Raw genomic sequence first — 25,431 nt, 5'->3', positions numbered from 1 at the left:
TTAATAGGTTTTCTGTTTTAGGATAGATTGTCGTAATGTCAAGGGGGGCTCTCAAGTGAGTAGCTTGATCGTATCGTTCGTTGAGAGCTCAAACCATTTGCATCCTTGCATCATAATTCTTGGTTCTTGTTTTGTGTTTTTCTTTGTGAGTTTTAGGGCTTATGGTCATCTTCATGACAAGCTCGAGTTCATTGAAAACGGAGTCCATATGCATCTTCTATGATGTTTTCGATGTTGGGAGTTTTTACCGATCGTATTCGAAGAAGGGTTCTCACCATTTTCTTATGGGACCTTTCTCACTTGCTTCTTATTGATATTTCTATCAAAATTGTGTTATCCCATGTCGTTAGCTTTCCAACATACTTGGTTTCGTTGAATTCGGAGTCCGTATGCGAAAGTTACAGTAGTTTCAGTATCCACCGGTAGTACCGCCCCCGGAGCGGTAGTACCGCCCCCGGAGAGGTAGTACCGCCCCCGGAGCAGTAGTAATTTTTACTACCACTCCCTAGTGATAGTACCACTCCAGGAGCGGTAGTACCGCTCCGTCAGACTGTTTTTCGTGGCCTCGGCATGGTTGGTGAACCTACCGATCGGTAGTACCGCTCCCGTGAGCGGTAGTACCGCTCTGTGCGGGCTGTGAGGCTTAACGGTTGGATTTTTCCCCACCTATAAAAGGGGGTCTTCTTCCCCATTGAACCTAATCTCTTTAGCTCGTGTTCTTCCCCCATTGTTGACCTTCTTCGAGCTTGCTAACTCTCAATCCCTCCAATGATTCTTGCTAGTTCTTGAGGGAAAAGTGAGAGGAGATCTAGATCCACATTTTCACCAATTACTTTCTCCTCTAAGTGAGGGAACCCCTTGGGTCTAGATCTTGGAGTTCTTCATGTTCTTCTTCGTTCTTCCTCTCATTTTCTGCCCTAGCATTATTTGCTTTGGTGGGATTTGGGAGAGAAGGACTTGGGCACTCCGTGTGCCCTTGCCATTGCATTAGTTGCATCGTTTGAGTTCTCCACGGTGATACGTGGAAGTGAAGTTTGAGAAGCTTATTACCTTTGGTACTTAATACCCTAGATATTGTTCTTCGTGGATGCTTTGGCGTCCTAGAAGCTTGGTGGTGTCTCAGAGCTCAATCATTGTGGTGTAAAGCTCCGGGCAAGCATCGGGGTCTCCAATTAGGTTGTGGAGATTGCCCCGAGCAATTTGTACGGGTATCGGTGACCGCCCCCAAGGTTTTCCATTTGTACGAGTTCGATGACCGCCCTCAAGGGTCCTTTAGTGGAATCACGGCATCTTGCATTGTGCGAGAGTGTGAGGAGATTACGGTGGCCTTAGTGGCATCTTGGGGAGCATTGTGCCTCCACACCGCTCCAACGGAGATTAGCATCCACAAGGGTGTGAACTTCGGGATACATCATCGTCTCCGCGTGCCTCGGTTATCTCTTACCCGAACCCTTTACTTATGCACTTTACCTTGTGATAGACATATTGTTTCTTGTCATATATCTTGCTATCACTTAGTTGTTTATCTTGCTTAGCATACACTACAAGAAATATGCTCATATGTGATGTTTTTTAAAATGTCGTTGACGAATTCGTCATAAATCTATGACGATTTCATCCGAGATCATCATAAACCGTTTGAGGGGATCAAATCTACATATAAATTACGACGATGTGAGTCTTAACGTCGTAACCGCATAAGATGAGATCGTCATAACTTTTACGACGATTGTAAAAATGTCGTAACATGTTCTAACTAATCAGAACTCTTCCCACGGATCAATGACATGGCACCCATCCATCCATCCATTTATCTCACCATCTCACATCCATCCATCCATGTATTTACGGAAAAAAAAGAAAAAAAGAAAACCCCACCCACAGCCAAACCCTAGCTCAGACCCCTCCCTCCTCCCCATCTCCTCGCCGCCGCCACCTCCTCCCCGTCCCCGCCCCCTCCCGATCCAGTCCTCCCTCCTCCCCATCTCCGACGAAGCCGTCCAGGCCCCAACACCACCGCCGTTGCCCCCACCTGGTGCTCCGCCGGCAGCCGCTCCCTGAACCTGAGGAGCTACACGCCCTCTGTCGGTGGTGTCGATGTCGCCCTCGGCGGCGGACGGAGGGGGCGATGGGGACGAGGAGCTGACGGCAAAGTCATCTCTAGCAGCTCTACCTCGAGGGCAACGTGCTCGCCGGCGGCCTCGAGTTCCTGGAGGCCTTGGTGATCCGCGACATGGGGCAGATCGGGGTTGCCGTCCCGAGCACCCTCTCGCGGCTCACGCGCCCCCAACAGCTCTACCTCGAGGGCAACGTGCTCGCCGGCGGGGTACCCGGGAAGGTGATGTCCCGGATGAGCTCCCTCCGCTACCTCTCGCTCGCCGGCAACCGGCTGGAGGGCACGCTGCCGCCAGAGCTCGGGGACGTTCGCGGTCTAGTCCGAGGAGCTCCTCGTCGCTTCCGTGGCTTAATGACACGGACATTCTCTCTTTTGCTTCGTTGTTCATTTGTGATGTTGTGCACTGTAGTAGAAAGGAATCCAGGGGAGAAGTGTAGGAACTGGGCATCGAGGACGTGATGCCGGAGCGGCTGTCCGGGCTCATCAGCGGCTACGCCGGCCTCGTCGACAAGGTCCCCTCCATGAAGGCATTCTACTGGTACGACACCTTCCCTCACCGCCACCAACCCCCTCTGTCGGTTCTTGCACCTCCTGCCTCTGCCGTCCCTCTCGTTTGCTACTGCTGTGGCTGTCGGGGTTGCCCCCGGTAGGTGCTCGACGAATTGCCTGCCTCGGATGTCATTCTTCCCTGTGCGGCTGCTAGTTTGGAAGGCCATGTAATCGCTTTAAAATGACGGATTCAAGTAGTAAACCAGCTATTTGTCTTGGATCCAGGCAGGGGAACCAGTCTAGTCATTCCAATCAGCACAGTCAAACTAACAACTAAAGCTGATTCAGCTAATAGAAAACTTACTCGGGAAAAAATCACAACACCCTTCTTCGGATTGCAGGTTGTTTGATGCGTGCGTCCGACCTGTTCATGTCGATCCTAGCTGAGTTGCTTTGCTAGAACTACTGTCTATAAAGATTAGTGGTTGAGCTGAGACGCATTGCCCGTGGACGTGGAGTGAGCTTTCTGTAAGATGCGATTGTTGATGCAGCTAGTACAGTAGAATTTAGAAGCTGGACGTAGTTCTTAGTGCTTGCTGTATTTTGGAATGAAGGCACCTGCTGATACATTCTATTGATGGAAAATTCAGAATACAACAGTGCAGAGATATGGCCGTCCTTCAACGAACCTGCCCAGAATTTCAGGACGCGGATTTTTTAGTTGTGTTGTGGGTCATAAAACGTGCAGTGGAGAAGTGTATTGCAGTGCATGTATTTGATCTAGTTTGATTATTGAACATGATAGCTACTCAAAGAAATTTTGTATGCTGGTGGCAAACTGCTATTGCTGTTGTCTTATTCATTCTTCTCTAATATCTGATGTTGCTGGTGTCAAACTGATCTATTAAGACTTGTTGGATCAAATAAATGGATTTGTTCGATAGAACGTTGTCCTTAGCATAAGTTGTTGATCAAAGAAATGGAGTAAATTGAACCTTCCAGGGAGTATGCAAACTGCTATTGTTATTGACCTGATGTTGCTGCTGTTGCAGCAGAAGAAGGGGCACGCTCAGGAGAATAAGCAGTAGGAGATGAAGGCCGTGCAATCAGCAGTTTCTTATGCATGTATTTTTTTCAGTAGCAAATCAGTAACTATGTCCTGCTTTAGAGTGATGCACTTTTAGGTTTTATGCAGTAGTCCACAGTTAATGTTTGCCCCCAGTATGGTGGATGTATGGTTGCATGTCAACAACTACCACAAGCATTTATATCAAAGAAAAATGGGTGTACTGTACTCGGGCTATAAGAAGACACTGGCATACCAACTAAGATATGTTTCATTGTTGTCCACTCAATAATTGCTAGTCAGATAAACGTAGATTGCATGGTCCTGTTCTGATATGTTGACGAATAAATTTCAGACTGGAACTATAGATGCAAACAATGTCCTCATTCACTAGCCTGCATCCCCATCGATAATATTTGCATTGAACGTGCAGCGGCAAAGTTAGGTACACGTGGGACTGGCTTATGCAAAAAGTGTTTAACTGTTGTTGAGATTTCTTCACCTATTCAGGTCAGTTTTTTCACAAACTGTTTTACCATCCTATCTCATCTTTACTTTACTTCCTCTCTCTCGTTCCTGTCGACCTGTTTGCTGCGTGCTTCATGCGTGTGCCGGCAGGGTTCGATGCATGCTAGATAATTTATTTGGTAAATACAGGAAACCAGGATCTTAAATTTACTCATATTGAACATTCACTACTCATCTACTCCCAATGTTCTCTTCTGATTTATTTGCTAAATAAAGTAAACCATGCAAACTAGTTATATTGCAACTGTGAATATTTTTAGGATATTAGTATAGGATAGTTTTTCTGAAACTTATTAATATAATCAAAGGAGCTTACATAAAATTTACTATATTCCACAGATTCAGTGAATACCCAAAAAGCCCAATCAACAAGTAACCATTTCCGAATTCTTATTCTAGAACAGATGATGAGTATGCTCCTCTCTTTCTAGGTACCTTGCAAAACTATTTGCGTTTTTTGCCGTTCGCGTTGCGTGGCCGCTTCGTTTGCTTGCACTGTGCTCCGATCTGGTGAAGGGCGCCAAGGAGAAGCAGCTCAAGGTCGAGGGCCCCGCCAGGATGCCTACCAAGGTGCTCAACATCACCACCAGGAAGTCCCCCTATGGAGAAGGTAGTCGCCTACCACTCATGTGATCTAAAATAACATTATGTAAAACAATCTAACGAGCTATGGGTCCAGCCAAATGCTGAACCATCTATTCCTTCATATTCTTAATTAGTAAGTGGGGCAAATCTTTTACTTCGATTCAAAAATAGTCAGGTTCACAAAATTTGCATGCAGCAGCAGCATGTAGTGCATGCATTAGTCGTATCAAATCCTGTCAAGTAATATTAGTAGTTTCATTCAGAAAAATGGACTGCAGAAAGCAGTGGATTCTTTGGTACAAGATAAGTGAATATCATAATTCCTCTCGCCGTTAGGCGATTGCTGTGAAATAGGATAACTAAATGTGTTGAACAACCATCTCTTGAGCGCATTGGAACAAGAGTAAACTGTTCAGCTAAAACTATTGACAAAAAATTACTGTAAAATCAGCAGTAGAATATGCTGCAGTGATTTGGGCCAAGCCCTTTGGCTGAGTAGGAAAATCTAACTAAAGCCATCCCTTCTTTTTTGAAAGTAACTAAAGCCATTCCTTGTGCAAACAAGCTTTGGTGAATCATAATAAGTTAGCACTCGTGTTTACAAGGAAGTGCATACACCACAATTGTATTAGGCCCCCGCGAAATCAACAATATGCAAATAAGATCTATAGTACTCCCTCGGTTCACAAATGTAAGACGTTTTTGGCAGTTTAATTTGTGGGGGTCCTTTCATTACCCTGTAGGCTTGTACATCATTATGTGTCTCTTCAATGGTGCTTAGTGGCTAATTTTACTTGCTCCAGTCATGAGATCTAGGTGTCTGTCGACAAGTCAACGACATTGTCATCGTCTTTGCATATTAATGCTGGCGAATTTGTTTGCCTTAGCGTGTTCTGCGGAATGTGCTCCCACATAGTTGCATAGGAAAATCTGGGCAATTGCCCCTTCTATATTTTTCGTGCTCGTTGTTATGTCAAGTAGATGTTTTCATTACCTTGTTGTTACGTGTCTCTTCAATGGTTGCTATAAACTATATGTCGTTAACTGTGTCCTAAGTCCACTGTTCCATGTGCCCATGAATTAGGTCCTTGTTTATCGATTTGTTATTGGACTGTTTAATGTTTTTTGTTTTGTCTCTTTTTCTATTGCTAGGAAAGTGGTGAGAAGATGTCGATGATGCCTACTTGGGACATTCAAATCAACTTTTTCTTGTGCAATTTTATTGGTTCTTGCTATATTCGTGTGTAAGGAAATGTATTCATGAGATGAGTTATTGTGTTATGTAAACCTGGAAGATATATTATGTGATGTTATATGATGGATGATTTTAATTCGACTTGGAATTTTCTTGATTTGGATATGAAATAATGTTGGATTTAATATCGGACAAAAAGTTGGGTTGAAAAGGACCAACAAATAGATATGAAACCAAGTTCTGGAATAAAAAATTGTTGAATTCAAAAATGAAAAAAAGGCCAAAACTGAAACTGGATCAAATGTATTTGGTACTAAAAGGCCATGGCCCAAATTATAATGATACAAAAAAAATAAAAAAAATACTAGAAGTGGGTGTAAAAAGGCTAAGGCCCAAAAAGAAGCCCAATAAGAAAAAGCACAAAAAAATAAAACCAGCCCATGTGATCAATTGAAATGGGTTGGGCTAATTTCAACTATGATGTTTTGATTTCGTCGTAATTTTGCCACGTAGGACAGCCATGTAGGACTGGGTTAGATTGCCAACGATGATTTAGGATCGTCGTAAAGGTTACGACAATCGAGGAATTGTCATAAAAGTTACGACGATTTTGATCAAAACATCGCTGATGTTCATTTCTGACGCTCCGTTTTCGACGCTTGGTTTTTCGTCGTGCGATCGTTGTAAATGAAAAACCATGATGATGTAGCGACGAAAAAATAGCGTCGTGTACTAGCATATTCCTTGTAGTGATAAGTTAGTGGTGCACATAGTTGAGCCTGGTTGTTTTAGGTTTCTTGCTTGACAAATTAAACGTTAGTTTTATTCCGCATTTGTTCAAGCCTAAACCGTAATTATTTTAAAGCGCCTATTCACCCCCCCTCTAGGCGACATCCACGTCCTTTCAATTGGTATCAGAGCTAGGTCTCTCTTTATTAGGTTTAACCACCTAGAGAGTAAGTATGTCGACTAGGGGTTTAGGATTCTCTGACACTCTTAGTTTCGATGGCACAAATTTTGATGTTTGGGTAATTCGCATGCTTAATCACTTTAGGGTCATGGACCCAAACTTGGAGAAAATTGTAGATATGGGTTTTTCTCCTCAAAGGATTCTAAAAATATATCTTTAGAGGATGAGAACAACTCTTATCTCAATGCTCAAGCTTCTAATGTGCTTTTTGATGCTTTGAGCAATGTAGTTATATTTCAACTCATGCCATTCCGGGATGCTCACGAGTTGTCGACAAAGCTTCAAGATAAATATGGTATGTCCAAGATTTGTGGGAATGATTGTTCTCCCTCCACCTCCGGTCATGTGATCTTCTCAACTTCATCTACTTCACCCACATGTGGATTGCCACAAGCTAATGATATGGTGAGTAGTGGTGATCATTGCAACGATGATAGTGGGTTTATTGTTGATGATCCTTCATCATTATATTATTGCAATGCTTCATCTTTGGGCATTAACACTTCGAGCACTCTAAATGTTTTACATGCTTGTGTTGATAGTCCTTGCATATCATGTAAACACTGCTTGACTAAATCTCATGATGATATGCTTCCTATATCTTGTTGCCATGATAAAAATGTATATATTTCCTTGAGTTGTTGTGCTAACAATGTAGAGGAAATTCATCACTCCATGGAACAAGATGTGGCCTTGAATGATGCTTCAAGGGATCCTACATCATCATCTATTGTTACTCACTTTTGCCTTATGGCTAAGGCTTCAAAGGTATCTCCTACTTTGAATCCCAATATATCTCATGATGATGATTTTGATGATAATGGGGATGAGGATAATGATGAAGAGAGTGATAATGTTGCATCCTTAAAAAGTAAGGGTGAAATGATTTTTAAATCTCTTTATAAGAATAAACTTGCTTGTTCCAACTTCTTGGAAATCATGTCTATTGCCACTGAGGGCAAGAAATACATTGAGGAGTTGGAAGCTCATCTCCAGGAGCATGGGGCCACCATTCAGACAATGGAAGGTCATGAGCGTGAATATGCTAACGAGATCGCGAAGCTATCTCAAGCTCCTGAAAATGAACAAACCACCAAGGAATCTCTTGAGGAAACCTTTGCTATAGAATTATCTAGATTAAAGGAATCCCATGATAGAGCTCTCGAGGTGGCTAATGATCTTAGAACTAAAAACGATAAGCTTGAAGTTGCACATGCTAAACTCGTTGAGGACTATGAGCACCTCGAAAATGGCTCAAAGGTTATTAAGAGTTCGCTCATCGAACTCACCGAGTCTCATGCTCAACTTGAAGCTTCATATGCTAAAGAGCTTGCCAAGTTTCCTTCTCCTCTTATTGTTAATAATTATGCGTGTGCTACTAATTCTACTTCTTGTGAAGCATCCATTTTAAAGGAGAATGTTGAGCTAAGGGCTCAACTCGAGTTGCTATCTAGCAATTATGGGAAATTGGAAGAAAGTCATGTAATGCTCACAAGCTCTCATGATGATCTTCTAGTATCCCATAATGTGCTAAAATTAGCTCATGATGCTATTACTACCAAGGTAACATCGAGTGAGCCTCATGTGGACATTAGCACTACTTCTAGTCAAAAAGCTATATTGCCATGTGCTAGTCCTCGTAATTCATCTACTCACAATGTTGCTACATATTGTGATGAATTACTTTCCATGCCTTGTTGCTCTAACAATAAAGCTTATACTTCCTCTAGTACTTGTGTTGATACTAACCATGTAGAGGAAATCAAAGAGATCAAGGCCCAAGTCACTTCCTTGAAGAAAGACTTGGAAAAGAGTTATGAAGGAATGTCCACACTCAACAATGTCTTGTGTGGGCAAAAATCCCCAAATGAAAAATATGGACTTGGATTCAACTCCAACAAGAAGAATAAGTCCAAAAGCTTCAAGAAGAAGGGCCAAGAACAAGTTAAGAATTCGGTCAAGATTATTTGCTTCAAGTGCAAAATTGAAGGGCACCATGTTAGATCTTGCCCACTAAAGAAGAAGCCCCAAAGTCACAAGCAACAAGGGAAGAGGCCATAAGTGCACTCACATACTCAACTACAAGTTGAAGAAAGGCCCCTTCCTAAGAACACCCAAGCCAACACTCCTCATGTTGAGAAATTAATAGGGAAGAAATTAAAGGGTAGATGTTGCTACTTATGTCGTGAGAAGGGTCACTTCGCTTCTTCTTGCACGAGAGGTAATTTATCCAACCCAATCATTATTGATTATATCTATTCACTTGGGAAGGATAACGTTGTCAATGTGTTTGCCAAGTTTGTTGGTACTCAAAGTGGTGTCAAGAAAAGTACCATTTGGGTTGCCAAACCTATTGTGACTAACCTCTTAGGACCCAACGTGGTTGGGGACCAACAAGCTCAAACTTGATCAATAGGTGTTTGTGGAGGACACTATAGACTTGGATACATAATGAATAATTAAGGGGTCTTCATCATTCATATTTTCTCAAGCCAAGTAATTTGGATTGTCGAGTTTCTATCTTATATCCAATGTTCCTCCTTACGGTAACTTGTACTGAAACTGTTTACATTGTTAGTTGCTTGCCCCTTTGCATGTTTTGGTTTTGTACCTTGCATGTGTTTGTACATGTTGTGCTTCCAACTTGCTTATGTTGAGTAATTGAGTATGTGTATGTTGGTTTGCATATCATGTACATGTGAGTCTTGTATTGAGCCTTTTTTGCATGTTGTTTGTATCTTTGTTGGCTCTTGTGAGAGATTAATGGATTATCCCATTGTGGGGGAGTGATGTTCTTTGCACACCTCACAACCCTATAAATGTATATACATGGGGAATACCACTTAGGATTGATATTTCAAGATTATCTAGTTTCTATGTGGTATGTCTTACTCATGAGAAATTCAAATTCTATATGGTCCATTAATTATCTCTTGTTGGTTTTAATTTGCCACTTGTTAATACTGTTGGTTATCACATTATGTGGGAGTAATATGCTATGTGCATATTACAAGCCTAGAGAATGTGTACATTTGAGGTATTGCCACTTAGTGTTGATATTGTAAATTATCTTGTTCCTAGGTGGCATGTTTGCTCTACAAGTGTCATTTGCTTGTGTTTTATGGGTAAAGATGATCTTGGATATATTTGCGATCTACCAATGAGTATCATTTCCAAAATACTTCTTGTCCTTGACAATTGGTATTCCCATCATGTGGTAGGAATTGCTAATCGTCTTTACATTGGATTTTGTGTTTCGTTTGTCTTCCTTGCCTCTTGTGGATCTATTTTAACATGTCTAGTGTTTTTATAAATATAGAGAAAGTGATGATCCCATCTTGTGCATTTTGTATTTAAATGCACATTCTATATAATGCACATCCCTTGGGGGGAGCTATCCCATTTTCTTTAAAACACTCTCTTTATTCAACCATCATAAAATCTTTTGATCCCCATCAAGTGTGTGTTGATGGGAGGCAAGTCTTGCTCTTTATGATGCTTTGTTCCATCATGAAAATTTGTCGAGGGTTTGGTTTGTTGGAAACTAGATACCTCGTGTTTGTTTTCCTTCAATTGGTATCTTGTTTCCTTTTATTTGGCATGTGTCAATGGATATCTCATTCCTTGAGGTATCTTTTAATTGATATCCTTCAAGTGATAGGTTTTCGTTTGGTATCTTATTATCACTTGATACCTTGTCTTTTGGTGTATTATCAACTTTGTGTTGAGTTGATTCTTGAAATCCTTGAGCATGCATATTTACTATATATAGCTTCTTTTGCCTGCTTTCTTTCTTTGACCCAATATATAGGGGAAACTCCACCTTGTCATAAATTGGCTAAAGTGTGCATTAAATTCAAATTCATATCCTTGTGCACATATGTATGTGGAGTTTGTCCTATGTATTGTTGGTTTTCTAACTCTTTGGTCCCAATGAGCTTGGGCACCATTTTGTTTGTTTTGTTGTTCCAGGGACAATTGGAGATGCGGATGCTCGGCTCACCTACAAGGAAGGTGTTGAGACCATGTGATTATTGGAGCCAAGTTAGGATGATCAACAAACAACTATCTACTACATCAATCCATTTTTGTCTCGGTAACAAGTATCTACTTCATGCATTCATTTCTTGCAAAGGCCCAAACCCGTCTTTTCTTTTCCAGGTTGCATCATGGCATGAATCTCTTGATTCGTTCTTGTAGTACTTGTTTCCTTTCTCAAATCATCCAAACGATGATGTCTTATTGCTAGTTGGGATGTCTTTGATGTTCGTATGTTGGAATTTCATATTGTACAATAAGAAAATATTAGGCCATGTGCTATGCTTCCAAGCAAAGATCTTATTGATATATGTATGACTTCCTTTTGGATATCTTGTTTCTTCCTTCTTGTAACCATTTCATGTGTACATCCTTCTTTGTGGATATATATCATCATGATTGTCTTCCACTTAGAATCTTTTACACATGAGAGAAGTTACATCTCTAATTGATATCCTCTTTTCTTTCACGTCCACCATTGCATTTCCTTTTTTTAGTTTTGGTGGCTTCGTGAAAGGATTTGTCTTGAGTGCGTATCTTATTTTCCTATATGTTGATGCACTCTTTGGCCGTGAAGATTATTTTTCCTCATGCTTGTCTTGATGAGGATTTTGCCATTTCGAATGGTATTCCTTCTCTTGACAAGGTTCTTATTTCCTATCTTCACCATGGGTTGTCACAAGCTTTGGTTCTTATTTTGTTTATTAGTAATCTTGTGAACCCATTTTCTAGTATGTGCGTGTGGGAATGTGATACGTTGTGTGGGAATGTGATACGTCCATTTTGCATCATGCTTTCATGTTGATATTTATCGCTTTATGGACTGTTATTATACTTTGTGGTACCATACTTATGCCTTTTCTCTCTTATTTTGCAAGGTTTATTTGAAGAGGGAGAATACCGGCAGCTGGAATTTTGGACTAGAAAAGGAGCAAGTCTGAGTCCTCTATTCTGCGCAACTCCAAATGCCCTGAAAATCAACATGGAATCTTTTGGGAATATATAAAAAATATTGGGCGAAAGAAGTGCCAGAGGGGAGCTGCCAGGGGCCCACAAGCCTGGTGGCCGCGGCCTGCCCCCTTAGCCGCGACAACAGGGCTTGTGGGCACCCTGGTGGCCCACTGGCCCCCCTCTTCTGCTATATGAAGGGTTTCGTCCGGAAAAAAATCAGGGCGGAGCTTTTTCGTGGATTCTCCGCCGCCACGAGGCGGAACTTGAGCAGAACCAATCTAGAGCTCCGACAGGACGATCCTGCCGGGGAAAGTTCCCTCCCGGAGGGGGAAATCGTCGCCATCGTCATCACCAACACTCCTCTCATCGGAGGGGACTCGTCTCCATCAACATCTTCATCAACACCATCTCATCTCCAAACCCTAGTTCATCTCTTGTAACCAATCTCCGTCTCGCGACTCCGATTTGTACTTGTAAGGTTGCTAGTAGTGTTGATTACTCTTTGTAGTTGATGCTAGTTGGATTACTTGGTGGAAGAGTTTATCTTCAGATCCTTGATGCTACTCATTACACCTCTGATCATGATTATGATTATGCTTTGTGAGTAGTTACTTTTGTTCCCGAGGACATGGGATAAGTCATGCTAATAATAGTTATGTGAATTTGGTATTCGTTCGGTATTTTGATATGTTGTATATTGTTTTTCCTCTAGTGGTGTTATGTGAATGTCGACTACATAACACTTCATCATTATTTGGGCCTAGAGGAAGGCATTGGGGAGTAGTAAGTAGATGATGGGTTGCTAGAGTGACAGAAGCTTAAACCCCAGTCTATGCGTTGTTTCGTAAGGGGCTGATTTGGATCCACTAGTTTAATGCTATGGTTAGACGTTGTATTAATTCTTCTTTCGTAGTTGCGGATGCTTGCGAGAGGGGTTAATCATAAGTGGGATGCTTGTCCAAGTAAGGGCAGTACCCAAGCGCCGGTCCACCCACATGTCAAACTATCAAAGTAACGAACGCGAATCATATGAACGTGATGAAACTAGCATGACAGAAATTCCCGTGTGTCCTCGGGAGCGTTTTTCCTCCGATAAGACTTTGTTCAGGCTTGTCCCTTGCTACAAAATGGATTGTGCCACTTTGCTGCATCGTTTCTACTACTTGTTACTTGTTACTTTTCACCTGCTATGTTTCACCTCACTGAACCATCACTTGTTACCGCTACTTTCAGTGCTTGCAGTTATTACCTTGCTGCAAACCGTTTATCAGAGCCTTCTGCTCCTCATTGGGTTCGACACTCTTACTTATCGAAAGGACTACGATTGATCCCCTATACTTGTGGATCAACAAGACTCTTTTCTGGCGCCGTTGCCGGGGAGTGAAGCGCCTTTGGTAAGTGGAATTTGGTAAGGAAACATTTATATACTGTGCTGAAATTTATTGTCACTTGTCACTATGGAAACTATTCCTTTGAGGAATTTGTTCGGGGTATCTTCACCACGAACGGAAGCACGTGGAGTTGCTCCTCAACCCAAGGTACCTACTGAAAATATCTTTTATGAAATTCCTTCGGGTATGCTTGAGAAACTGCTGGCTAATCCTTTTACAGGAGATGGATCATCACATCCAGACTTGCATCTAATCTAAGTAGATGAAGTGTGTGGTTTATTTAAGCTTGCAGGTTCGCCCGAGGATGAGGTAAAGAAGAAAGTCTTTCCTTTATCTTTGAAGGATAAGGCGTTGACATGGTATAGGCTATGTGATGATACTCGATCATGGGACTACAATCGGTTGAAATTGGAATTTCATCAAAAGTTTTATCCTATGCATTTAGTACATCGTGATCGGAATTATATTTATATTGTTTGGCCTCGTGACAGGGAAAGCATATCTCAAGCTTGGGGGAGGCTTAAATCAATGCTATATTCATGCCCCAATCATGAGCTCTCGAGAGAAATTATCACTCAAAACTTTTATGCTCGGCTTTCTCTTGAAGATCGTACCATGCTTGACACTTCTTGTACCAGTTCTTTTTATGAAGAAGGATATTGACCACAATTGGAATTTATTGGAAAGAATCAAACGTAACTCTGAAGATTGGGAGCTTGAAGAAGGTAAGGAGTCAAGTATGAATTTCCAGTTTGATTGCGTTAAATCTTTTGTTGAAACAAACACTTCTAGAGATTTTAGCGCTAAGTATGGACTTGACTCTGAGATAGTAGTTTCTCTATGTGAATCTTTTGCTGCTCATGTTGATCTTCCCAAAGAGAAGTGGTTTAAGTATCATCCTCCCGTAGAAGTCAACATAGTTAAACCCAATCTAGTTGAAGAGAATGTCATTGCCTATAATGATCCTATTGTTCCTTGTGCCTACACTGAGAAACCACCTTACCCTACTAGGAAAAAGGATTATTCTAAAGCTCCAATTGTGATACGTAGGGATTATATTAGACCACTTGCACCCCCTGAGGAAATTAGAGTTGAACCTAGTGTTGCTATTATCAAAGATCTCTTAGCCAAAGACATAGACGGGCATGTTAGCAAATTCGGTGAGGACTCCGCTAGAATTGCTAAACCTCACGCGAAAGACAAATAGGGACCTGTAGTTGGCCTGCCCGTTGTTTCTGTCAAGATAGGAGATCACTGTTATCATGGTTTATGTGATATGGGTGCTAGTGTTAGTGCAATACCCCGGTCCCTTTATGATGAAATCAAAGATGAGATTGCACCTGCTGAGTTAGAACCCATTGATGTCACTATTACGTTAGCTAATAGAGACACTTCTGCCCTGTGGGAATTGTGAGAGACGTAGAAGTCTTGTGTGGTAAGACGAAGTATCCTACTGATTTCCTCGTCCTTGCTACTGCACAAGGTAGCTTTTGGCCCATCATATTTGGTAGACCCTTTCTCAACACTGTCAATGCTCACATTGATTGCGTTAAACAAACCGTAACTGTTAGTTTCGAGGGTGTGTCTCATGAATTTAACTTCTCCAAGTTTGGAAGACAACCCCATGAAAAAGAGTTGTCTGGTAGGGATGAAATCATTGCTCTTGCCTCTATTGTCGTGCCTCCTACGGATCCTTTAGAGCAATATCTGCTTGAGCATGAAAATCATATGCATATGGATGAAAGAGATGAGATAGATAAAATTGTTTTAGAACAATATCCTATTCTTAAGAATAATCTGCGTGTTGAACTGCTTGAGGATCCTCCCCACCAAAGGGTGATCCTGTGTTCGAGCTAAAACAGTTACCAAATACACTTAAGTATGCCTATCTTGATGAGAAGGAGATATATCCTGTTATTATTAGTGCTCACCTCTCGAATCACGAAGAGAAGAAGTTATTAAAAACTTTGAGGAAGCACCGTGCTGCTATTGGATATACTCTTGATGATCTTAAGGGTATTAGTCCCACTCTATGTCAGCACAAGATTAAAACCGATCCTGATTCTAAGCCAGTTGCTGATCATCAACGGAGGTTAAATCCTAGGATGAAAGAGGTCGTGAGAAAAGAAATATTAAAGCTTCTGGAAGCAAGAATCATTTATCCTGTTGCTCATAGTGATTGGGTAAGTCCACTACATTGCGTACCTAAGAAGGGAGGTATCACCGTTGTTCCTAATGATTAGAATGAACTAATCCCATAGAGGATTATTACTGGCTATAGGATGGTGATAGACTTCCAGAAACTGAACAAGGCAACCAGGAAAGACCATTATCCTTTGCCGTTTATCGACCAAATGCTAGAAAGACTATCTAAACACACACACTTCTGCTTTCTAGATGATTATTTAGGTTTCTCACAAATAGCTGTTGCACAATCTGATCAGGAGAAAACCACTTTCACCTGCCCCTTCCGTACCTTTGCTTATAGACGTATGCCTTTTGGCTTATGCAATGCACTTGCCACCTTTGAAAGGTGTATGATGGCTATATTCTCTGACTTTTGTGAAAAGATTGTTGAGGTTTGCATGGATGATTTCTCCGTTTACGGTTCTTCCTTTGACGATTGCCTCAGCAACCTTGATCGAGTCTTACAGAGATGCAAAGATACCAACCTCGTCTTGAACTGGGAGAAGTGCCACTTCATGGTTAACGAAGGCATCGTCTTAGGACACAAAATCTCTGAGAAAGGCATTGAAGTTGATAAGGCTAAGGTTGATGCAATTGAGAAAATGCCTTGCCCCACAGATATCAGAGGTATACGAAGTTTCCTGGGTCATGCTGGTTTCCATAGAAGGTTCATTAAAGACTTCTCTAAGATTTCTAGGCCTCTTACCAACCTATTGCAGAAGGATGTTCCTTTTGTTTTTGATGAGGATTGTGAGGAAGCTTTCGAAATACTTAAGAAGGCCTTGATAACCACACCTATTGTCCAACCACCTGATTGGAACTTGCCCTTTGAAATCATGTGCGACGCTAGTGATTATGCTGTTGGTGCTGTTCTAGGACAAAGAGTTGACAAGAAGTTGAATGTCATTCACTACGCTAGTAAAACTCTAGACAGTGCCCAAAGAAACTATGCCACTACGGAGAAGGAATTTTTAGCAGTCGTGTTTGCATGTGAAAAGTTCAGATCTTATATAGTTGACTCCAAAGTCATTATTCACTCTGATAATGCTGCTGTTAAGTACCTTACGGAGAAGAAGGACGCTAAGAGCATCTCTAACAGCTGCCCTATATAGGGCAGTGTTGCAAAAAACCTGTCATATAGGGCAAAAAACGCCTAAAAACGGTCTCCAACAGCTGCCCTATCTTGGGCATTTGGCCAAAAAAGTTTAGGGCAGTGCCCTATATTTTGCCCAAGTGTTGTAAATATGGGGCAGCTAGCCAACTGCCCCAAATTTTCTGGCCACGCGCTCGCGCGTCCAACTGCCACCCGGAAGCTTCCCGCCCCGCCGCGCATCAATAGAATCCCAACCCCGCCGCGCGCTGCCGCACCAAATTCGCCGCCGCCCGTCCACCTCCCATCGCGCCAACCTCCCGCCGCCGTTCTCCCTCCCCCCAATCGCCGCCCCCTGCCCCCAATCACCCCCCGCCGCCACCGTTCCCCCTCTTCCGCCATGGCATCGTGCCGCCGCCCGAGCTCTGGCTTCTTTGGCGTGCGGGAGCGCCCCTCCGGCCGATTCGCGGCAGAGATCACCACCGACGGAGTTCGGTGGTGGATAGGGACATTTGACTCCGCCGAGCTCGCCGCACGCGGGTACGACGCGGCGGCAATACGATTCGGCCGGCCGCGGCGGGACCTCAACTTCCCCGACACCGACCGCGACTACGCGCTGTGGCTGGCGCCGCCGATGCACTTCGTCGACGTGACGGACGGGCACGAGCAACGCCGCGAGCGCGCGAACCTGCGGGCGGCGCGGATCGACGAGCTCCGCATGGAGACGCTCCGCCGCGACCACCCCGAGCTCGTGCAGGCGGAGCTCGACTTCTTCGCCGGGCGGAAGAAGAAGAAGGCCGCCGTCACCCGAGCCGACGGTGCGGGGCCGTTTGCTCCACCGCCGCCGCCACCGAACCGCATCGATGTCGGGTCCTCGTCGTCGGAGCTCGACTCCTCGTTCTGGGACACCACTGATGACGACTCCGACTCCGACGCCGCCGTCCTGGACTAGGCGCCGCCGCCGATTAGTCATCGTTAGGTTAAAATTAGGTTTAATTTTATCGCCATTGTGCTGTGCTGTTCGTCTGTCGAACTTGTTCTTCAGTATCTGCTATGTGTCGAAATATAGCCGTATGAGTTTAAATTTCGCGTTGGAGATGCATTTGGGGCAGCTGTTGGAGCAACGCACTGCCCTATCTTGGGCTGCTGGTAAATCAACAGATGTTTCGCTGCCCTATACTGAGATTTTGGCTGCCCTATAATCAAAAATTGCTGCCCTATCTTGGGCAGCTGTTAGAGATGCTCTAAGCCTAGGCTAATCAGATGGGTTCTCCTGCTACAAGAATTTGATTTGCACGTTGTTGACCGAAAGGGTGCTGATAACCCTGTAGCAGATAACTTGTCCAGGCTAGAGAATGTCCTTGATGACCCACGACCTATTGATGACAGCTTTCCTGATGAGAAATTGAATGTCATCTGCACTTCACATAGTGCACCATGGTATGCTGATTACGCAAACTATATCGTAGCCAAATACATACCACCCAGTTTCACTTACCAGCAAAAGAAGAAATTCTTCTTTGATTTGAGACACTACTTTTGGGATGATCTCACCTTTATAAGGAAGGAGTAGATGGTGTTATTAGACGTTGTGTGCCTGAACATGAACAGGGACAGATCCTGCAGAAGTGTCATTCCGAAGCCTACGGAGGACACCATGCTGGAGATAGAACTGCTCATAAGGTATTGCAATCAGGTTTCTATTGGCCCACTCTCTTCAAGGATGCCCGTAAGTTTGTCTTGTCTTGTGACGAATGCCAAAGAATAGGGAACATCAGTAAACGTCAGGAAATGCCTATGAACTACTCACTTGTCATTGAACCATTTGATGTCTGGGGCTTTGACTATATGGTACCCTTCTCGAGTTCCAATGGGTATACTCACATCTTAGTTGCTATTGATTACATCACTAAGTGGGTAGAAGCTATCCTCACTAGAAATGCTGATCACCACACCTCTATTAAGATGCTTAAAGAAGTCATTTTCCCAAGATTTGGAGTCCCTAGATAACTGGTGACTGATGGCGGTTCACACTTCATTCATGCTGTTTTCCGCAAGATGCTCGCTAAGTATGATGTCAACCATAGAGTTGCATCTCCTTATCATCCTCAGTCTAGTGGTCAAGTGGAGTTGAGTAATAGGGAGATCAAATTGATCTTACAAAAGACTGTCAATAGATCTCGAAAGAATTGGTCTAGCAAACTTGACGATGCACAATGGGCTTATACGACTGCCTATAAGAATCCCATGGGCATGTCGCCGTATAAAATGGTTTACGGTAAGGCCTGTCATTTACCTCTTGAGCTAGAACACAAAGCTTATTGGGCAATCAAAGAGCTCAACTTCGATTTCAAACTTGCCGGTGAGAAGTGATTGTTTGATATCAGCGCATTAGATGAATGGAGGGCCCATGCATATGAGAATGCCAAGTTGTTCAAGGAAAAGGTTAAGAGATGGCACGATAAAAGAATACAAAAACGTGAGTTCAATGTAGGTGATTATGTCCTGCTATACAATTCTCGCTTAAGATTCTTCGCAGGCAAGCTTCTCTCTAAATGGGAAGGTCCCTACGTTGTCGAGGAAGTATATCATTCTGGTGCCATCAAAATCAATAACACGGAAGGTAATTTTCCGAGAGTGGTAAATGGGCAAAGAATCTAGCATTATATCTCTGGTACTCCCATAAATATTGAGACCAATATCATCAATATCATAACTCCAGAGGAGTACATAAGGGATGTTTATCAGCCTGTTTCAGACCGTGAAAATGAAGAAGTATGTGTTTCGGTAAGTAATTGGACTCCAAAACTTTTCCAGTAGGAAATTTTCTCCGTTTTGGAATTTATGGAAAATTAGAAAAATAAAAAGCAGTCCGGAGAGCGCAAGAGGCGGCCACAAGCTTGGTCGCCACAGCCCGCCTCCCTGGCCGTGGCGACAGGGCTTGTGGGCACCTCGTGTGCCTCCCGGACTCCGTTTTCTTGCGGAGCACTCCTTCTGGTCCAGAAAAAAATCATTATATATACGCCCGAGGGTTTTGATCTCCTTATCGCGCAGTTTTCCTCTATTTTCGTTTTGAGCCTGTTTCTGTTGCAGATCTAGATCGTCATGACTTCCCCAAAAGCTCCTAAGGACAAGATCTTCGAGAAGGTTATCAATCCTTACCTCGCAGAAGTGTTGCAGCACCCTCAATCTATGAATATGAGTGAGGGGATGTTGCACATCCGTGATGTTGAGGGGCCTAAGAAGACCGGAAGCGTGGAGACGAGGCTCGAAGCAATGGAGCAACAAGTCTTCAAGTGCCAAGGGATAGTGGAGCGTGGACTCAACGCCAACCACATGATGATCACGGAGTTCACCAACAAGCACAAGATGGATGCCAATGACATTGGGAAGCACCTCTCCAGTCTCTATAACAGGGTTGATAACCTCCAGGGCCAGATCTATGACCTGCAGAACCAAAACTGTGAGTATGAGTATAGATTTAAATCAATACGGTTGGCTGCAGATTTGAGGATTTCGGCGACTCGTTCATCCTGCCATGATGGAGCACCTATGCCTTGGAAGACGGAGGATCAGACTCATGTTGCAACAACTCCTCCACCACCAACAAAGGAAGACAACTAAGCATTGGTATGGGCAATCCCCTTGGCTTTTTCCACGCTTGGGGGAGTTGCCCTAGTATCGTATCACTTTTATATCTTTTGCTTTTACCTTTGTTTTAGTTATTTCCTTTTCAGTTTTTACTTTCTTCCCGTAGTGGAATAAGTCTTTAGTGTTTAGTTTGAGTCTTTTGCTTTGTGTCTCCCCCAATGTATTCGAGCTTGCGAGCTATATAATAAAGAGTATCTTAGTCAAGGGCTTTGTTTTGTGACGTGATCAATAGTATGAAAAGAATGATAGCATGAAAGATCATGAGATGATCTTATGGAAAGTGATAGCTTCACATATAACAAGTATGATGATTGAAACTTGTTGAGAATAGACCAACATAGACCCCAGTCATTGTTGCAATAATAAGAAGTAATAAAGAAAGAGAGGTTCACATATAAATATATCATGTTAGACACTTTTTACAATTGTGAGCACTTACCAAACTATTACATGCTTAGAAGTAGATGCTGGACAAGGAAGACAACATAATGAATTGTGTTTGCTTGGCTCCAAACAATTTTATATGATTAGAGATCCCTTAGCATGTGACGATTTCTTCCACCTCATATTAGCCAAAACTCCCGCACCAAGTAGAGATACTACTTGTGCATCCATAAACCTTCAACCCAGTTTTGCCATGAGTGTCCACCATACCTACCTATGGATTGAATAAGATCCCTCAAGTAAGTTGTCATCGGTGCAAGCAATAAAAAGTGGTCTCTAATGTGTATGATCTATTAGTGTGTGGAAAATAAGCTTTATACGAACCTGTGATGAGGAAGACATAAAAGCGACAGACTGCATAATAAAGTTCTTTATCACAGGAGGCAATATAAAGTGACGTTCCTCCACACTAAGAGGACACACATCCAAACCTCAAAAGCGCATGACAACCTCTGCTTCCCTCTGCGAAGGGCCTATCTTGTACCTTTACTTTTGTCCTTGTGAAAGTCATGGTGATCAACACCGATTCCCTATTCTGTCTTCATCTTGGTGAACGTCATATGCTAGGGAAAGATCTATATTCATATTTAAATTTGCAGATGAGTACTTATGCTTTATTATTATTGACTTTACCCTTGAGGTAAATGGTTGGGAGGCAAAATTATAAGCCCCTCTCTTTCTCTGTGTCCAACTGAAACTTTGATACCATGAGTACCACGTGAGTTGTAACAATTGTGGAAAACAAAAGAGATGATTGAGTATGTGGATTTACTTTACAAGCTCTTACTTGGCTCTTTCTGATGTTATGATAAATTGCAATTGCTTCAATGACTATGGACTGTTGTTGGCTACTTCTCAGTAAGGTTTTTGATTCATACTTTGCTTTGTGAAGGAATTGTTACTTTCCCATAAGAATCTGTATGATATATTGCTGTTCTATGTGTGATCATGATGCCCTCATGTCCGTATTATGTTTTATCGACACCTTCATCCCTAAACTTGTGGACTTATTTATGGATCTTGGTTTTCGCTTGAGGACAAGCGAGGTCTAAGCTTGGGGGAGTTGATACGTCCATTTTGCATCATGCTTTCATGTTGATATTTATCGCTTTATGGACTGTTATTATACTTTGTGGTACCATACTTATGCCTTTTCTCTCTTATTTTGCAAGGTTTATTTGAAGAGGGAGAATACCGGCAGCTGGAATTCTGGACTAGAAAAGGAACAAGTGTAAGTCCTCTATTCTGCGCAACTCCAAATGCCCTGAAAATCAACGCGGATTTTTTTGGGAATATATAAAAAATACTGGGCGAAAGAAGTGCTAGAGGGGAGCTGCCAGGGGCCAACAAGCCTGGTGGCCGTGGCCTGCCCCTGGCCGCGGCAACAGGGCTTGTGGGCACCCTGGTGGCCCACTGGCCCCCTCTTCTGCTATATGAAGGGTTTCGTTCGGAAAAAAATCAGGGCGGAGCTTTTTCGTGGATTCTACGCCGCCATGAGGCGGAACTTGAGCAGAACCAATCTAGAGCTCCGGCAAGACGATCCTGCCGGGGAAAGTTCCCTCCCGGAGGGGGAAATCGTCGCCATCGTCATCAACAACACTCCTCTCATCAAAGGCGACTCGTCTCGATCAACATCTTCATCAGCACCATCTCATCGCCAAACCCTAGTTCATCTCTTGTAACCAATCTCCATCTGGCGACTCCGATTGGTACTTGTAAGGTTGCTAGTAGTGTTGATTACTCTTTGTAGTTGATGCTAGTTGGATTACTTGGTATAAGAGTTTATGTTCAGATCCTTGATGCTACTCATTACACCTCTGATCATGATTATGATTATGCTTTGTGAGTAGTTACTTTTGTTCCTGAGGACATGGGATAAGTCATGCTAATAATAGTCATGTGAATTTGGTATTGGTTCGGTATTTTGATATGTTGTATGTTGTTTTTCCTCTAGTGGTGTTATGTGAACGTCGACTACATAACACTTCACCATTATTTGGGCCTAGAGGAAGGCATTGGGGAGTAGTAAGTAGATGATGGGTTGCTAGAGTGACAGAAGCTTAAACCCTAGTCTATGCGTTGCTTCGTAAGGGGCTGATTTGGATCCACTAGTTTAATGCTATGGTTAGACATTGTCTTAATTCTTCTTTCGTAGTTGCGGTTGTTTGCGAGAGGGGTTAATCATAAGTGGGATGCTTGTCCAAGTAAGGGCAGTACCCAAGCGCCGGTCCACCCACATGTCAAACTATCAAAGTAACGAACGCAAATCATATGAACGTGATGAAACTAGCATGACAGAAATTCCTGTGTGTCCTCGGGAGCGTTTTTCCTCCTATAACACTTTGTTCAGGCTTGTCCCTTGCTACAAAAGGGATTGGGCCACTTTGCTACACCGTTGCTACTACTTGTTACTTGTTACTTTTCACCTGCTACGTTTCACCTCACTGCACCATCACTTGTTACCGTTACTTTCAGTGCTTGTAGTTATTACCTTGCTGAAAACCGTTTATCAGAGCCTTCTGCTCCTCGTTGGGTTCGACACTCTTACTTATCAAAAGGACTACGATTGATCCCCTATACTTGTGGGTCATCAGAATGATATGTCTTGCACTTTGTTTCTCATTTCATCAAGACTATGTTGATGAGTAATGCTCATCCTTATCTTAGTCTTCTCAAGTGCTTTGCCATGACTCACATACATTATTTTGGTTGAGCCTATTCTTAAGTTGGTTCTTTTACATGTTGCTCAACCATTTGTTTTGTGCAAGTGATATGCTTATTGTCTCATCTGTCTTCTTGCACTCGTTGTGTATTTTTATTAATTTTGGGGGAGCAACGATCCTATTTTGTGCACTTGTATCAAATACAAAAATATTTTATTAGTGCACAAATCATGGGGAGCTTCTCTAGTTTTGATAAAACACTCCTTTGCCTTTATCATAGTTTCTTTTATTCATGTGGTTCGAAGGACCATATGATTGTTTGTTCCATATGGTATCTTTTGATTCCTTGCCTCTATTTTTTGTATGTCCTTGTGGCATACGATCCTTTTATTTGCAATCTTTGGGTCCTCGATATAGTTCGTTTTCCTCCAACTTCTTATCATTGTATATGTGTATTTCTCTGCACTCATTTGTTGAGAAGTACACACTTTTTGGAGAACCACCTACTATATTGGCTTTCTAAACTTTTTGTCCATTTTGGCAATTGATGCTAATGGGTGAGAAGTTTAGAGATTTTAGTTTGGTTATGCTTAGAGGGTTTTGCTTTTATTGCATAAGCATTTATATCTTGTATGCATGCATTATTGCTTTACATGTGTGTGCTTGGTTATGCTTATTTCCTTATATAAACTCTCTTTAAGTGGTTGTCATCGATTACCAAAATGGGGGAGATTGTTAGAGCATATTTCTCCATATGTGGTTTTGGTAATTGATGACAATTCCTATGGACTAATGGTTGCCTTAAGTTATATTTATAGGATTTTCCCATAGGCACTTCTTGAAGTCCATTTGTTGGGTTCAAGGAGTTTATATGATGACTAAGATGGTATTCAAGGTATTATCCAAAGAATGGTCATAGAGACACAAGGTTGATCAAGATCGTCGAAGAAAGAGTAAATCAATATGATCAACACATAAAGCGTACAAGATGTACCAAGAGGGATCAAGTGATCCCATGGTATGGTAAGCATTGTCCATTACGTATTTGTGTACTAACCCATGGTCTTCGTGAGAGTTCTACGTGGGGTTAGGTGTGTTTCCATGTGCTTGCGTCAAGAGGAAGATCTTGTACAACCCATGGAGGATGACGTCAAGTGGTGGAGGATGGTGGCAATGGACTTGTGAAGATATGCTAAAGAGCGGCTCACCCATAGTGTGTATGGGGGAGCAATCAACTAGTCTTCATCAAGCCAACACAATCAATAAAGGTGCTCCATCTTGAGGAAGCCAAGATCATCGTCATCTAGCTCAAGAGGACGAGGTGCAAGGTATAGGTTTGCCCTTGATAGGATTTCTGTTTTAGGATAGATTGTCGTACTGTCAAGGGGGGCTCTCAAGTGAGTATCTTGATCGTATCGTTTGTTGAGAGATCAAACCATTTGCATCCTTGCATCATACTTCTTGGTTATTGTCTTGTGTTTCTCTTTGTGAGTTTTAGAGCTTATGGTCATCTTCATGACAAGCTCGAGTTCATCGAAAATGGAGTCCATATGCATCTTCTATGATGTTTTCGATGTTGGGAGTTTTTACCTGTCTTATTCGAAGAAGGGTTCTCACCATTTTCTTATGGGACTTTTCTCACTTGCTTCTTATTGATATTCCTATCAAAATTGTGTTAGCCCATGTCGTTAGCTTTCCAACATACATGGTTTCGTTGAATTCAGAGTCCGTATGCGAAAGTTACAGTAGTTTCAGTATCCAGCGGTAGTATCGCTCCTAGTGCTAGCGGTAGTACCGCTCGTGTAGCGGTAGTACCGCCCCCGGAGAGGTAGTACCGCCCCCGGAGCGGTCGTAATTTTTTACTACCGCTCCCTAGAGGTAGTACCGCTCCAGGAGCGGTAGTACCACTCCGTCGGACTGTTTTCTGTGGCCTCGGCATGGTTGGTGAACCTACCGAGAGGTAGTACCGCTCCCGTGAGCGGTAGTACCGCTCTGTGCGGGCTGTGAGGCTTAACGGTTGGATTTTCCCAACCTATAAAAGGGGACCTTCTTACCCATTGAACCTAA

General features: G+C 42.7%; 1 long non-coding RNA gene and 1 pseudogene across 1 annotated transcript; both read left to right on the top strand.

Annotated features, from left to right (window-relative positions):
- Nucleotides 1–3,313, top strand: part of LOC123405333 — a 66,340-nt pseudogene extending 63,027 nt beyond the window's left edge.
- Nucleotides 3,314–3,706: 393 nt separating this feature from the next.
- Nucleotides 3,707–5,979, top strand: LOC123402303. The gene is made up of 3 exons (XR_006611255.1): nt 3,707–4,181; nt 4,631–4,809; nt 5,937–5,979. It is a non-coding gene; the product is annotated as an uncharacterized LOC123402303 (long non-coding RNA).
- The last annotated feature ends 19,452 nt before the right edge of the window (nt 5,980–25,431 follow it).

The sequence above is a fragment of the Hordeum vulgare genome, chromosome 6H (genome assembly GCF_904849725.1).
Source record: "Hordeum vulgare subsp. vulgare chromosome 6H, MorexV3_pseudomolecules_assembly, whole genome shotgun sequence".
NCBI lineage: Eukaryota > Viridiplantae > Streptophyta > Magnoliopsida > Poales > Poaceae > Hordeum > Hordeum vulgare.
This window is presented reverse-complemented; position numbering and strand designations above follow the sequence as displayed.